The following is a 14,662-nucleotide window of genomic DNA, read 5'->3' as shown; positions in this document are numbered from 1 at the left end:
ATATTCACTTTAACAGCACATATACTAAAATTGGAATGATATAGGGAAAATGAGCATGACCCCTGTGCAAGGATGACATGCACATTTGTGAAGGATTCCATATTTTTGCCAACTATACTTCAATTTTTAAAAAACTCTCGGGGCGCCTGGGTGGATCAGTCATTAAGCGTCTGCCTTCGGCTCAGGTCATGATCCCAGGGTCCTGGGATCGAGTCCCGCATCGGGCTCCCTGCTCCACAGGAAGCCTGCTTCTCCCTCTCCCATTCCCCCTGCTTGTGTTCCCTCTCTCGCTGTCTCTCTCTGTCAAATAAATAAATAAAATCTTTAAAAAAGTAAAAAACTCTAAGAAAGGTAGGAATAAAGGGAAATTTCCTCAACATGATAAAGGGCATTTATTTAATTACACAATTACAATAATCTTTTTTATTGGTATTGTAACACATTGCCTTATTAATAATTCAGGCATTCTGAATACACCGTATCTCAATGTGGACAAAAAAATTTAAATATTGATTATTTGCTAGATAAAGGGCATTGATGAGAAATCCACAGTTAACATCATATTCATAGACTGAAAGCCATCCCCCTAAGATAAGGAACAAGACAAGGATGACTGCTTTTACTGTTGTTATTCAATATTGTACAGAAAGTTCTAGCCAGAGCAATTAGACAAGAGAAAGAAATAAAAGACACCCAAATTGGAAAGAGGTAGAACTATATCTGTTCATGGATGGTGGGATTCTATATTTAGAAAATCCCAAAGAATCCACCAGAAAGCTGCTAGAGTGATACTTTGTTACAGCAATCCTAGAAAACTAATACAGTCACATTCTGAAGTCGTGGGTAGGCATGAATTGGGGTTCGGAGGAGACACTATTCAACCCACTACCCTGGGCTTTCAGATTCCTTTACCAACATTCATTCTTCCATTTCTGATCTGAAGATCATCCTCCCAGACAGGTGAGATGGAAATAGGAAGCTGCAGGCAGCCGGTCACTGTGTTCTTGTTCCAAACACAACTTCAAAGCCTCTTGTTACCATTTCAGCCTGTTTTTGTGTTTTCCCCCCCTCTTGCTCTTTTATTGTAAATCGGGTCTCTCTTTGGCACTGGACCTTTTTTTCTGCTTCGCATCTACTCCAGCTCAGCCAAAACGACCCCCCTCCCACTCATTTGAGATTCCCTCAGTAGAATTCATACTGAGGTCTCCAGAGCCACCTTCCTCCTTAGACCATCTAAACTCCCTGAGTTTACATTGCAACAGCAGCTCACTTCTGGGTCATGTCCTAAAATTGTATGATTCCTGCCCAATATTTGAGACACAAGATTGTCATTTTTGCTAAGGAAAGGGTGTACTGTGGGAGCAGGGACCTAGTTGAGCCCGCATCGGGCTCCCTGCTCGGCGGGAAGCCTGCTTCTCCCTCTCCCACTCCCCCCTGCTTGTGTTCCCTCTCTCGCTGTGTCTCTCTCTGTCAAATAAATAAATAAAATCTTAAAAAAAAAAAAAAAAGTTCAAGACGTCCTAACTCCCTGGGTTATTTTTTCCTTCTTTTTTTAAAGAATGATTTATTTATTTGAGAGAGAGGGAGAATGAGCGAGCACCGAGCAGGGGAGAGGAGCAGAGGGAGAGGGAGAAGCAGACTCCCCGCTGACACAGGGAGCCGGATGTGGGGCTCGATCCCAAGACCTCGAGATCATGACCTGAACCAAAGGCCAAGGCTTAACCAACTGAGCCACCCAGGCGCCACCTCCTGCCCTCCCCCACCCACGGAGTGAACTCTTAAAGAAAAAAAAAAGCTTCTGGGCATTTTTTTTCAGGGATGGGAGGAGAAAATTTAATTCTGTATTTGCTGTAATGTTCTAATCTTGAAAAAAATGTATGAAGTCACAGAGCTAAAAACGCTGATTTTAAATTTTGAATTTCACAGAGCAGAATTACAGTATAAACACATTTATTTTAAAACATTAAGAGGCAAAAGACCACATATATAATTCCATTTACATAAAACACCTGGAATAGCCAAATTTATGGAGACAAAAAATAGATTAGTGGCTGCTTAGCACTAGATGGGCGGGACAGAAGGATAGAAAGCAAAGAGCACAGAGTTTCCTTTTGAGGTAATGAAAATATTCCAAACTTAATTGCAATGATGGTCACTCACATCTGGTAATATACTAAAACTATTGTGTTGTACACTGTAAGTGGATGAATTATGTGGTATTTGAATTATATCTCAACAAAACTGTTTAAAAAAATAAACATTAGGGTGCTCTCTTTGCTGAACGCACTGTGAGAATGAAGACCATTTTCAGTAACTAGACTATCTACATTCCAGAAAATGTCATCACCCTGAAGGGACAGTTACTGTAAAAAGCCCAGCGGAATCCTGTGGAGGGATGTCATCAGTGTAGAAATCAGCCTCTTGGAAAGAAAATTGAGAGGCTCTGGTCTGACAAACAAAGAGGAACTGGTGGGGGTTCAGGCAGTCTGTAGTCAAATATAGCACATGAACAAGGGTGTTCCACTGGGTTTCCATTAAGATGAGGTCTGTGTGTGCTCACTTCCCCATTTATGTCTTTATTCAGGAGAGCAGGTCTCTTGTGAAAATCTGAAAATTTGGGACACCTGGGTGGCTCAGTTGGGTGAGCGTCTGCCTTCAGCTTGGGTAGTGGTCCCAGGGTCCTGGGATCGAGTCCCATATCGGGCTCCCTGCTTGGCGAGGAGTCTGCTTCTCCCTCTGCCCCTTACCCGGCTTGTGTTCTCTCTCTCTCTCTCTCTGATAAATAAATAAATAAAATCTTTTTAAAAATCTGAAAATTCTTGGATGAAAAAATTCTATCTGCTGGTTCAAATGAGGCCAGGTATTGCTTGGTCAGTATCTCAAGCCCAGAAAGTTACTGGCATTGAACTTGTACAAATTCACCTTCTTTGATTCAGCAAGCTACAACAGTTAATCACCAGGACATCAGAAAATTTTTAGATGCTATCTGTCTCTCAGAAAGGAACCGATCAGTGGGCTAGTGAAAAAGGTCTGAGGTTGTCATCTAGAGAAACAAGAAGATGCCAAATGAGTCCCAAGACCTATTTGAGGTATTGTTTAAATGCAATAAAATTTATCTATTGGAAAAAAAACAAAAACAAAACAGGAAGTCTCGGGCACCTGGGTGGCTCAGTCAGTTGAGTGTTTGCCTTTGGCTTGGGTCATGGTCGGGCCCCGTGTTGGGCTCCCTGCTCAATGGAGAGTCTGCTTCTCCCTCTCCCTCCGCTCCTTCCCCTGCTCATGCTCTCTCACTTGCTCACTCTCTCAAATAAATAAATAAAATCTTTAAAAAAAAATAGGAAGTCTCAAACTTGTGTTCTGATCAGCTGAGTATCCTGTGACTTGCTAGTTAAGCTCAAGGCTGTGACCATACAATCTTTGCAGGGACACTTGGTGTTGCTGCACCCCACCACAGGGGGAAGCATACTCTATTAGTACTTTCTGTCCTAGACATCAGAAAGTCCTTTGGATGTAGGGTCATTTGGGAAAAGAAGTGAATGTGCCATCAACAATGGTAAATGCAGTCTTGGGTGTATTACCTTGAGTAAGTCATTTTACCTCTCTGAACCTTAATTTCCACATCTGTAACAGAGACAGAGCCATTTTACAGTCTTTCAGAGCTGTAAGGCTCCCTTCACAGAGTGCCTGATCACAGGGATTGCTATATCACTATTGTCATCGAGCAATAGGAATGCAGCGGGCACCCCCACACACCCCAGGTGCCCCAGTGATGCTCTGTATGTTCTCATCTGGGGGGCAGGACCCATGGGATGGAGCTCATGGAGCAAGGAGGGGGATCAGTTGCCAGAAAGCCATAGCCCAGCTAAACCAAGACAGCCAGGACTCCAGTGCAGGCCCCCGAGTACAAACGTAGTCACAGTAGCTGTTCCAGAAGAAGGACAAGGGAGAGGTTCCCTCTGACTGGGAGGAAACAAAAGAGCTGGCATCCAAACCAAGCTTAGAAAGATGACCCGGAGAACAGGACAAAGAACGCGAAGCCTCCAAGACAAGCCTGGGAAAGTACTTCTGGGCCCAAGAGGCAGGTGTACAAGTTGGAGTGCACGGAGGGATGGGAGAGACACCCAGAGAAGTAGCTTAAGACAGACAGACTGACAGTCACATAGCAAAGTGACTCTGTGCTTCAGATGTACAAGAACGGTGAATAAAACACAGAAAGAGAAAGACCCCGAAAGATCTCGTCAAGATTAAAGTAAGTGAGACCTCTTTGCGGACCAGACACAAGCAGAAGGGGTGGATGGGGAGCCCCAGGGCCTGCCCCTGGCTCAAGGGCAGAGCTCGCGGCTGAGGGCTTCCATTTTCCCTTCCCTGGGGTAGCAGGAAGTACAAGCGCCCATGGGTACAACCCCCCTGGAGAGCCCTCAAGATGCCCAGTGAAGGGGGAGATGAACAGACCCTCCACCCCGCAGCTCCAGGCCTAGAACACGCCCAGGCACAGTCTCACATGTGAGCACAACGGCAGGAGTCATCTGAGGAACTTATGTTGCGGTGTTGATGGTGAACGTGAAGAATGGAAACAGCCTAAGTGCTGAATAGGGTAAGGGCAAAATCAGCGGTGGTGTATTTGCACGGTAGAATCCTCTCCAGCAATTAAATGCATGAACTAGAGCTACATGTACCAGCGTGGACAGATCTGGCCAAAGCGCCTCACGTGGCTACGTGTGGTTTCCTGGGGCTGCCAGAGTAGACTCCTCTCCCAGGGACGGATGTTGCTGTCAGTGAATGGTTATCCGGTCCACCACAGGTATTCAGAGAAAGAAATGAGCGGGGTCACTTCAGACTGCGGCCAGTGTCAGGGATAAATCAGGGAGACGTGGAGAGGGTGCTAATTTATATCAGGTGTATTAGAGAAGAACATTCCATGCCCCTTATTCCTCTCGTTTAAAATCATCTTGTGCTTTTCTCCTTCCCATGTGGTCGGTTTTGAGCTCTTTTCTTTAGGTGGTGGTGGAAAGCTGGTATTGGGTCTTGAGAATGCTGCAGGAGAAAAGGGGTTTCAGGAAGAGTATGTCTCCTCTTTCCAGCAACCGCAGATGCGAAGACGCCACTCCATGCCATAAAATTGGTTCAAAGAATCTTACCTAAATGAAGTGTGGGAATTGAGAATATGTATGAAAGTTCCATCCAGAACTGAAACTTGTTCTGTTTTCTGTTACTAAAAGCTGTGCTTGGAAAGGAGACACTGATTTATAAAGTAACATGGGGAATCTCAAAAACATTATGCTGAGTGAAAGAAGCTAGACACAAAAATCATCCTGTATAATTCTATTTGTGTGAAACTCTAGAGAAGCCAAATCTAACCTATAGGGGCGCAAAGCAGATCAGTGGTTGCTTGGGGCCAGGGGTGAGGGTAGGATTGACTGCGAAGGGTCAGAGGGACCTGCCCGGAGTAGTGGGAAAGTTCTATATTTTGATAGTGGTGGTGGGTACTCAAGTTTGTACATTTGCCAAGTCTTATGAACTGTACACTTAGAATGGGTGTGCATTTTATTACAGTAAACTATACCTCCAGAATTTGTTTTAAATAATTTTTTTAAAGATTTTATTTATTTATTTGACAAAGAGAGACACAGCAAGAGAGGGAACACAAGCAGGGGGAGTGGGAGAGGGAGAAGCAGGCTTCCCACAGAGCAGGGAGCCCGATGCAGAGCTCGATCCCAGGACCCTGGGATCATGACCTGAGCCGAAGGCAGACGCTTAACGACTGAGCCACCCAGGCACCCTGTCTTAAATAATAAAAAAACAAACAAACAACAACAACAAAAACTCTCCTTGGAAGTATTTCTGAAAGGTGGGGGAAGAACTTTTTAAGACAGTCGAACTTTAGAGACTATTTTTAGATCTTGTAGAAATAATCTCTAATCTCTAAAATACCTGTTACTTTAATTGGTTGTTGTATTTCATAACTGCTGCCCTGATGTTGATATTAGAAATAGTAGGGGCTCCTGGCTGGCTCAGTCAGTAGAGCATGAAACTCTTGATCTTGGGGTTGTAAGTTCGAGCCCCACCTTGGGTGTAGAGATTACTTAAAAATAAAATCTTTTGGGAAGCCTGGGTGGCTCAGTCAGCTAAGGAGCAACTCTTGGTTTTGGCTCAGGTCATGATCTCAGGGTCACGAGATTGAGCCCCACGTGGGGCTCTGTGCTCAGTGGGGAATCTTCTTGAGACTCTCTCCCTCTCCCTTCCCCTTTGTCCCCTCCCAATAAATAAATAAATAAAATCTTTCAAAAAATAAAAAATAAAATCTTTTAAAAAACTAAAATAAAATAATTGAAATATCAAGTAACATCTCTGTATTCCTAAAAGATGTAAATACTTGTATTCATATATATATTTGTCAACCCTGAGGATAAAAACTGACAGTTCCCTTTTTCTCTATATATGTATGAATGTATAATAAAACCCATAACTCTGTCAATTCGTGTTCAAACATGAGTTTGAAAGTCTTTGAGAAGTGGTACTACAGAGTGACTACAAGTATAAATCTGGAACCAGATTGGTTAAGTTTAAATTCCACCTCTGCCTGTTATTAGCTCTGTGGTATTAGAAAAGTTTCTTAACTTGGCTGTGCCTCAGTCACTGCGTTAATAACATGGGAATAATAATAGCATCTACTTCATAGGGTCATTGTGAGAAGTAAATAAGTTAATACATGTAAAGCACCCAGCATGTGGCACATAGTGTATCAGTCAGGTTAGGTTAGTTATGCTGTGGTAACAAACAGCTCCAAAAGCTCAGTTGTTTGAAACAATAAAGGTTTATTTCTCACTCCTGCCACACATCCATCACAGGTTAGAAGGGGAACACTGATCACCCTAAGTCACTCAGCAACTCAGGCTGATGGAAACTTAATTTTGACTCATGTTTCCATGATCTGACCAAGTCAGGAAAAAGGGATGTGGCAAATTAGACACTGGCTCTTAAAATTTCTGCTATTTACATTCCATTTAGTAAAAATAGTTACATTGTCATACCTAACTTTGGAAGGGCAAGACCATGTGTCTAGAAATCGGGAGACCCAGGGGTGCCTGGGTGGCTCAGTTGGTTAAGTGACTGCCTTCGGCTCAGGTCATGATCCTGGAGTCCCAGGATCAAGTCCCGCATTGGGCTCCCTGCCCAGCAGGGAGTCTGCTTCTCCCTCTGACCCTCCCCCCTCTCATGCTCTCTCTCTATCTCATTCTCTCTCAAATAAATAAAATAAAATCTTAAAAAAAAAAAAAAGAAAGGGGGAGAACCGGAAATATTTGGTGACCAGCACTAATGACTACCATAGTTAGTTATTATCATTGTATTTTGAAGTAGGTAGAGGAGGACTTAATGAGGAGGTGACATTTTTGCTGAGGTCAGAATGAGAAAGGAGAAACTATGGAAGAAATATGTGTAAAGTCTGTAAGGCAGGAATGGGCTTGAAGTATTTGAGAAACAGAAAAATGGTTCAATGTTTGGAGAATGAATGAATGAGAGCTAGCCGGGCTGGGTCACACAAGGCCTTGTAGGTCGTGGTAAGGAGTTTGAGTTTTATTCCAAAGTGTAATGGGAAACCACTGGAAGGTTTTAGCCAGGTGACATGGTATAATCTTAATAAAGACCATTCACTGTGGTTGCTCTTGTGGGATGGGTATGTATGGAAAAAGGGAGATCAGTCCAGGTGAAGATGCTGGTTGTCTGGACAAGGCTGTAGCAATATAGTTGGAAACAAGTAAGTATAGGCAAGATTAATTTTGGAAGTAGAGCTGATAGATTGGATGTGGAAGGTGAGGGAAAAGAAGGAATCAGTAATAACTCCTAGGTTTCTGGCCTCAGAAACTGAGTGGTTATGTTACCCAAAACTGGGTTCATCTCTTGGTGGGTGCTGAGTCAAAAGACACAACCAAGCCAAAGAATAGGAAAAAGCAGAGTTTTTACCTGCAACAAGTAAAGGAGAACATCAGGGATATTTCCCAAAGCAGTGACTCCTTGAACAAAACTGGGGCATTTTTAGGTCAAGGGCACATACATATTTATGAAGAGGCTTGTGCCATGGGGGATTCAGCATGGAGTTGGGGCAAAAGTCATGTTTAGGTGACAGAGTCCAGGTTGAAGTCACAGGGCCAGCAAGGGTCACCATCATCAATTCTCTGGCTCTAGCTGTCGGGTATCTGAGTGCTCAAAAGGGTTCAGATCCTGCAAAGATAACTCAAGAATGTTTATCGGGTCAGTCTCCACACCTTTGAATCAGAGCTGGGAGTTTTATCATGGATTTATTGTGCCTGATATGATCACGCTGTCCCCAACAGTGGCTATTCGTTCTTACATTTTTTGTTCCCTTAAAATCTTCTCCTGGGGTCTATTCTTCTGCAATTTCAACATATGCCAGGAAGCTCTGCAAGAAATGTGCTGTGGGCAAGTAGTGCTTGTGAAGCATAGATCTCAAGATGGCTGGGGGCCTAAAAAGACTTTTCTTATGTCAAGAAAACTATGTCTTGTCTTTATTTTTCCAGAGACCTCTAACTCCTTCTGCTCACAGTTATTGAGATGGAGAATTTTCCTGAAGTAGAAACTGAGTGGTAGTGGGGTTTTCCAAATCAAGACTTTTGGTTTTCCCCTGTTAATTTTGAGATGCTTTTGGATATTTAAGGGTTGATATCAGGCAGTACTTTGATATATGAATTTGGAGCAATGTGGAGTGGACAAGGCTGGAGATGTAAGCTTAGGGGCTGTAGTAGTTGTCTATTGTTGCATAACAAATTACCCCAAACCTAGTAGCCTAAAGCAACAAACATTTTATATCTCACAGTTTCTGTTGGTCAGGAATTTGGGAGTGGCTTAGTTGGGTAATTCTGGTTTGGGGGCTCTCATAAAGTTGCAGTCAAGGTGTTAGTTGGCGCCGCAGTCACTCGAAAGCTTGATGGGGCTGGAGGATCCATTTCCAAGATGGCGAACACAGAAGGCTATTGGCAGGAGGCCTGAGTTCCTTGCTGGCTATTGGCAAGAGGCACATGCAACACCATAGGGTACTTCAATGTCCTTCAGGACTTGGCAGCTAGCTTCTCCAGCAAGAGATCCAAGAGGGAGCAAGAGGCCGAAACCACACTATGACCTAGTCTTAGTAGCAACATATCATCATTTCTGTCATCTTTTCTTGATCTCACAGACTAACCCTGATGTGATATGGGAGGAGATTACACAAGGACGTGAATCTCAGGAAATTTTATCATTATATAAATAGTATATAAAGCCATGAGAATAGATGGGATAATTTGGTGGGGGGAGAATATAGATAAAGAACCCTAGGACACTCCAACGTTTAAAGATCAGTCAGAAGAGAAGGAGCCAGTAGAGGAGGCTAAGAAGAACTGGTTAGTGAGGCAGGAGGCAAAGCAAGAACATGGAGCTTCACAGAAACCTAGGGGAGTGTTGACTTGAATAACCAAGTCAAAGGTTACGGAGAGTAAGAAGACTGCAAAGTAGTATGGATCTAACAACACAAAAATAATTGGTGATCATGCCAAAAGCAGTTTCCGTGGAGTGTTAACCCTGATTGGAGTAGGTTGAGAGTAAAGAGAATGGAAAAATCTGGCAACATTGAGCACAGAAAATCCTTCTGAAAGTTTTGCTATGGAGAGGAACTCGGGATCAAGGGAGAACACTTTTCATGATAAGAGATCTAGAACATGTTTGAGTGCTACACAGAAATGATCCAAAAGCAGGACAAACACTGTCAATGCCTGAGAAGGAGGGGTAACTGAGAGGAAGTCCTTGAGAAGGCATGAAGAGATGGGATTCTGAGCCTACACGGAGGGGCTGGACTATGATGGAACAGGCGCAATTCATCCAGGGTAGTAGGAATGCAGGCAGAGAATGTGGTGGCAGCTGCAAGGGGGTGGGTAGATTTGGTAGTGGAAGGAAGGTGAGGGCTTCCCATCTTAGAAAGGTTTTATTTTATTTTATTTTATTTTATTTTATTTTATTTTATTTTATTTTATTATTTCTTCCTTTTCCTTCCCTTCCTTCTCTCCCTTCCTTCCTTCCTTGACTTAAAACAACAAAAATTTATTACCTCACAGATCTGGAGGCCAGAAGTCTGAAATCAAGGTGTTGGCAGAGTTGGTTCCTTCTGGAGGCTCTGAGGAAACATCCATTCCGTACTTCTCGCTTAGCTTCTGGCAGCCGCCAGCAATCCTTGGCATTCCTTGGCTTCTAGATTCATTACTCCAATCTGCTTCTCCCGTTTTCTTAATGAAATATAAGATGAAGGTTTACAATAAACATATGGATCATTAGAGTTTTAATTTACATTGTGATATAATGAGAGTTTTGACATTTTGAAGCTTCTGCCAATCTTTTCCTATTTCTTTTCTTTTTCTTTTTTTCCCCCAGCTTTATTCCCTTCTGTTATGGACTGAATGTGTCTCCCCAAAGCTCATATGTTGGGGCTGTAATCCCCATTGTGTCTAATCTGGAGTCAGGAAGTAATAAAAGTTAAATGAGGTCATAAGGGTGGGGTCCTGATCTGATAGAATGATGTCCTTAAAGAGGAGACACCAGAAAGCTCTCTGTCTCTCTGTGTGTGCACACACTGAGGAAAGGCCATGCGAGAACACAGCGGAAAGCTGGCGGTCTGCAATCCAGGAAGAGGGCTCTCACCAGAAACCAAATCGGCCAAAGCCTTGATCTTGGACTTCTCGCTTCCAGAACTGTGAGAAAATAAACTTCCGTGGTTTAAGGCACCAGTCTGGGGGTATTTTATTATGGCGGCCTGAGCAGACTAAGATACCATCATATTTGAAAAGTGATACGGTTAATACCGAGAAAGAATACAAAATCAATCTGAAATTAAGGCATGCGCACAAGAGCAATTCAAATGCATTTAATAATAGTTGCTACATTGGTACTGAGCCACATAATTATGCAATCAAATTACTCTTTTTCCAACACTCGTTGATTTATCGGTATATATGTGTGGGAGTTCCATCACTAGAACATTTGTTTCTTCAGGCCACTTTGTTGCCCTGATGGCAGTTTTGCCCACTGTTTTGTTCGGAGCCATCAAACTTTCCAGTTTGTTCCCTGTGTTTGGGAACAGCAAAGAGGGAGCTGGTCTCATTCCCAGGTCAGGTTTGGGGGCTTCAGAGGGGGAGATTTCCCGAGGGAGAGAAGGTGTGGCAGCAAGTGCTTCTTCTCATCCTTTGGATGACAGTGTCTCCAGGTTATTAATACCCGTTTCACCCTCACTTCTCAAATCTCTTGAAAAAGCAGAATTTAGCAATTTAGAGCTCCAGGTGAGATGCCATCAGCAGGGGGTGAGCCCGAGCTTTCAGGAAATTGGTCATTGGTAAGTGAGCTTTCAGGGACTTCAACTCTGGCTGAAATCAGAGGTGGTGGAGGGAATGGGACACCATGGGAACCTCTTAGGGACTTAGAAGGGGCTTTGGCAAGTGAGGGCCCCTGCAACTTAAACTTTTAGCTTCAGGGTTCATCTACCTCTGCAAGGAACTCATATTTGTCCTGGAGGGAGCCTTTGCAGAGGAAAATTTTACTCAAGGCAGCCTTCCACACATGGTTTGCCCTCCTTCCCGAGTCTCCTGCTGCTTCAGAGTCTCACTCACAGGCACATACTGCCTGCTCCTTTTTCCAGCTCTCCAGAATCCCACAGGTGGGATGCAGGGCAATTGGGAAGCGCCAGTCTTGTCATGGGCTTTACTGGGACATTGCTAAGTTTTAAGAAGGACACGTTATCCTCCCTGAAATATCCTAGAATGAAGATAAAAAAGGCTGGATTTAGCATTTGCAGACAGGAAGAAATGCCCTAGGGGGCTTATTCCAGGACAGGGAGGAATGAGCCCCTTCAAAGCCACTTGGGATTTTCAAGCTGTTCACTGGAGGTTGAGGGGCTACATCATCTATCTGGTGGCCAGTTCAGGCAAGTCCTCTGAAAGACGTTTGGAGGAAAGGCTCAGAAATAAGAGCAGGAGCTAGAAACCAGTGCCCATGAGAGCTGGAACTCAGTAACGTGCCCACATTTGTTAACTCAGTTTCCCTTCTCCTTCTGTAGAGCTACTGGCAGATGAGTCCTTAGAATAGAAAGAGTTTGTGCACCTGTGTTTGGGAACAGCAAAGAGGGAGCTGGTCTCATTCCCAGGTCAGGTTTGGGGGCTTCAGAGGGGGAGATTTCCCGAGGGAGAGGTGGTGTGGCAGCAAGTGAGGAAGACAAAAGGGGAGGCAGGAGTGGAGATGCCCCAGAAGAAAAGCTATGGGGTGGTGGGTGACCCCAGGGAGAGGCAGGGCATTGGTGGAAGAATGGTTTCCTGAAAAATGAGATGAGGACTGCTAGATTCAGAAAAATGGGGAGAGAAGAGGAAATGGAGCTTCAGGGTAGTAAGGGATCAAGTTTATAATAAATAGGGACAGGGAAAGTAGGAGGAGATTGTCGTCTGGGAGGAATCTCAGAGGTAGCGTGGTTTCAGAAAATAAAGAATCTAGAGTGTGATCCAGTAAATAAGCAACCATGGGAAGAAAAAGGACTAGAGGTCACAGAACTGAGGCCCAGGATGGGGATGCTATTCACAGGGACAAGAAGTGGGTTGGAGAAGGGGCCTGAGCCAAGGGCCAAATTCCTCAGTGAATTTGTGTGTGGGAGGAGAGACTTGGAGGCCAAAGGGATGTGAGGATAAAGCTGTTTGTTCTTAAATTTTTTAAATTACTAACATATATTATTTTTCCAGGGGTATAGGTCTGTGATTCATCAGTCTTACACAACACACAGCACTCACCACAACATATACCCTCCCCAATGTCCATCACCCTGCCACCCCATCCCCTCCCCTCCAACAACCCTCAGTTTGTATCCTAAGATTAAGAGTCCTTTATGGTTTGTCTCCCTCTCTGATTTTGTCTTGTTTCATTTTTTCCTCTCTTCCCCTATAATCCTCTGCCTTATTTCTTAAATTCTGCGTATCAGTGAGATCATATGATAATTGTATTTCTCTGACTGACTTATTTCGCTTGGCATAATACCCCTCTAGTTCCATCCACATCATTGCAAATGGCAAGATTTCATTTTTTTATGGCTGTGTAATATTCCATTGTGCATATATACCACATCTTCATTATCCACTCATCTGTCAACAGACGTCTGGGCTCTTTCCATAGTTTGGTTATTGTGGACATTGCTTCTATAAACATTGGGGTCCAGGTGCCCCTTCAGATCACTACGTTTGTATCTTTGGGGTAAATACCCAGTAGTGCAATTGCTGGGTCATAGGGTAGCTCTATTTTCAACTTTTTGAGGAACCTCCATACTGTTTTCCAGAGTGGCTGCACCAGCTTGCATTCCCAAGGATAAAGGTGTTTTTTTTTTATTTTTTTATTATTTTATTTATTTATTTATTTATTTTTTTAAAGATTTTATTTATTCATTTGAGACACAGAGATACAGAGAGAGAGCATGAGCAGGGAGACAGGCAGAGGGAGAGGGAGAAGCGGGCTCCCCGCTGAGCAGGGAGCCCGATGCGGGGCTCGATCCCAGGACGCTGGAATCATGACCTGAGCTGAAGGCAGATGCTTAACCATCTGAGCCACCCAGGCGCCCCCCTGGATAAAGGTGTTTGAATGGAGTATTAAAGGATGAGAATGAAGGGCTTCTGGGCAGAGGGAAAGACTTGAGCATGGCACAGAGGCATGAAGCAACATAGTGTGTTCAGGACCCAAGGGCCAGGAACGGGGCAGATCGTTGATGAGGGACCAGAAGGCTGAGGACAGGCAGGAGTTGACACCCCACAACACTCCCTCCCGTGGGACATATGTGACAGCTCTCCTGGCTGCCCTAAAGGAAAAACAAAACGTTAACTTATAGGGATCACAATCCTGCAAGACATGAGTCTCCCTCAGTTTATAAAAATCTTAGCAATTTATCAGAACAAGGCATTTCTATCAATAACCTGCTTCCAGAAGGAAATGTAGATACAATTAAATGCCTTTATAACCTGCAGGTCATTGACAGATACTTGAAGCGGGCAGAGTGTAATGTTCCTCCAGGAAGCTCCCAACTATCTTCATGTTAATGCCTTGCTAGAGGGAAAAACAACCTTAACTTGACAATGGCAAGGCCTCTGGTATCCTGTGAGTCTTCTTTAACACGTGAAAATCCTTTTGAAACCTCCCTTTTCTTTACCTCCCCCAACCCCATAGTATATAATCAGCCACCCCTCACAAGCCCGGTGCAGCAGCTCTTTCTGTCCATGGGTCCTGTCCCTGTGCTTTAATAAACCACCATTGTTCACCAAAGACATCTCAAGAATTCTTTCTTGGTTGTGGGCTCTGGACTCCACCCCACTGAACCTCACCTATATTCCAAAACCCCCTCAGCTTCACGTATCTGTCAATGGGCTACAGATTATAAGGACATTTAATTGTATCTACATTCCCTTCTGGAAGCTAGGCCATTGATAGAAATGCTTTGTTTTTGTAAATTGCTAAAACTTATAAACTGAGGGAGACTCATGTCTTACAGGATTGTAATCTCTAGAAGCTAACTGTTTCTCCTTTAGGGCAGCCAGGAATGCCTGAGGAATGTCACATATAACCCATGGCGGGGGGGGGGGGGGGGGGGGGGGGGGGGGGGGGG

General features: G+C 44.0%; 1 non-coding gene across 1 annotated transcript; it reads left to right on the top strand.

Moving 5' to 3' along the window:
• On the top strand, nt 1-107 carry LOC123324960. Its single transcript, XR_006540136.1, has one exon. It is a non-coding gene; the product is annotated as a U6 spliceosomal RNA (small nuclear RNA).
• Nucleotides 108-14,662: the final 14,555 nt, after the last annotated feature.

The sequence above is a fragment of the Neomonachus schauinslandi genome, chromosome 5 (genome assembly GCF_002201575.2).
Source record: "Neomonachus schauinslandi chromosome 5, ASM220157v2, whole genome shotgun sequence".
NCBI lineage: Eukaryota > Metazoa > Chordata > Mammalia > Carnivora > Phocidae > Neomonachus > Neomonachus schauinslandi.
The sequence above is the reverse complement of the archived record's forward strand: the minus strand, read 5'-3'. Positions and strand labels throughout refer to the sequence as shown.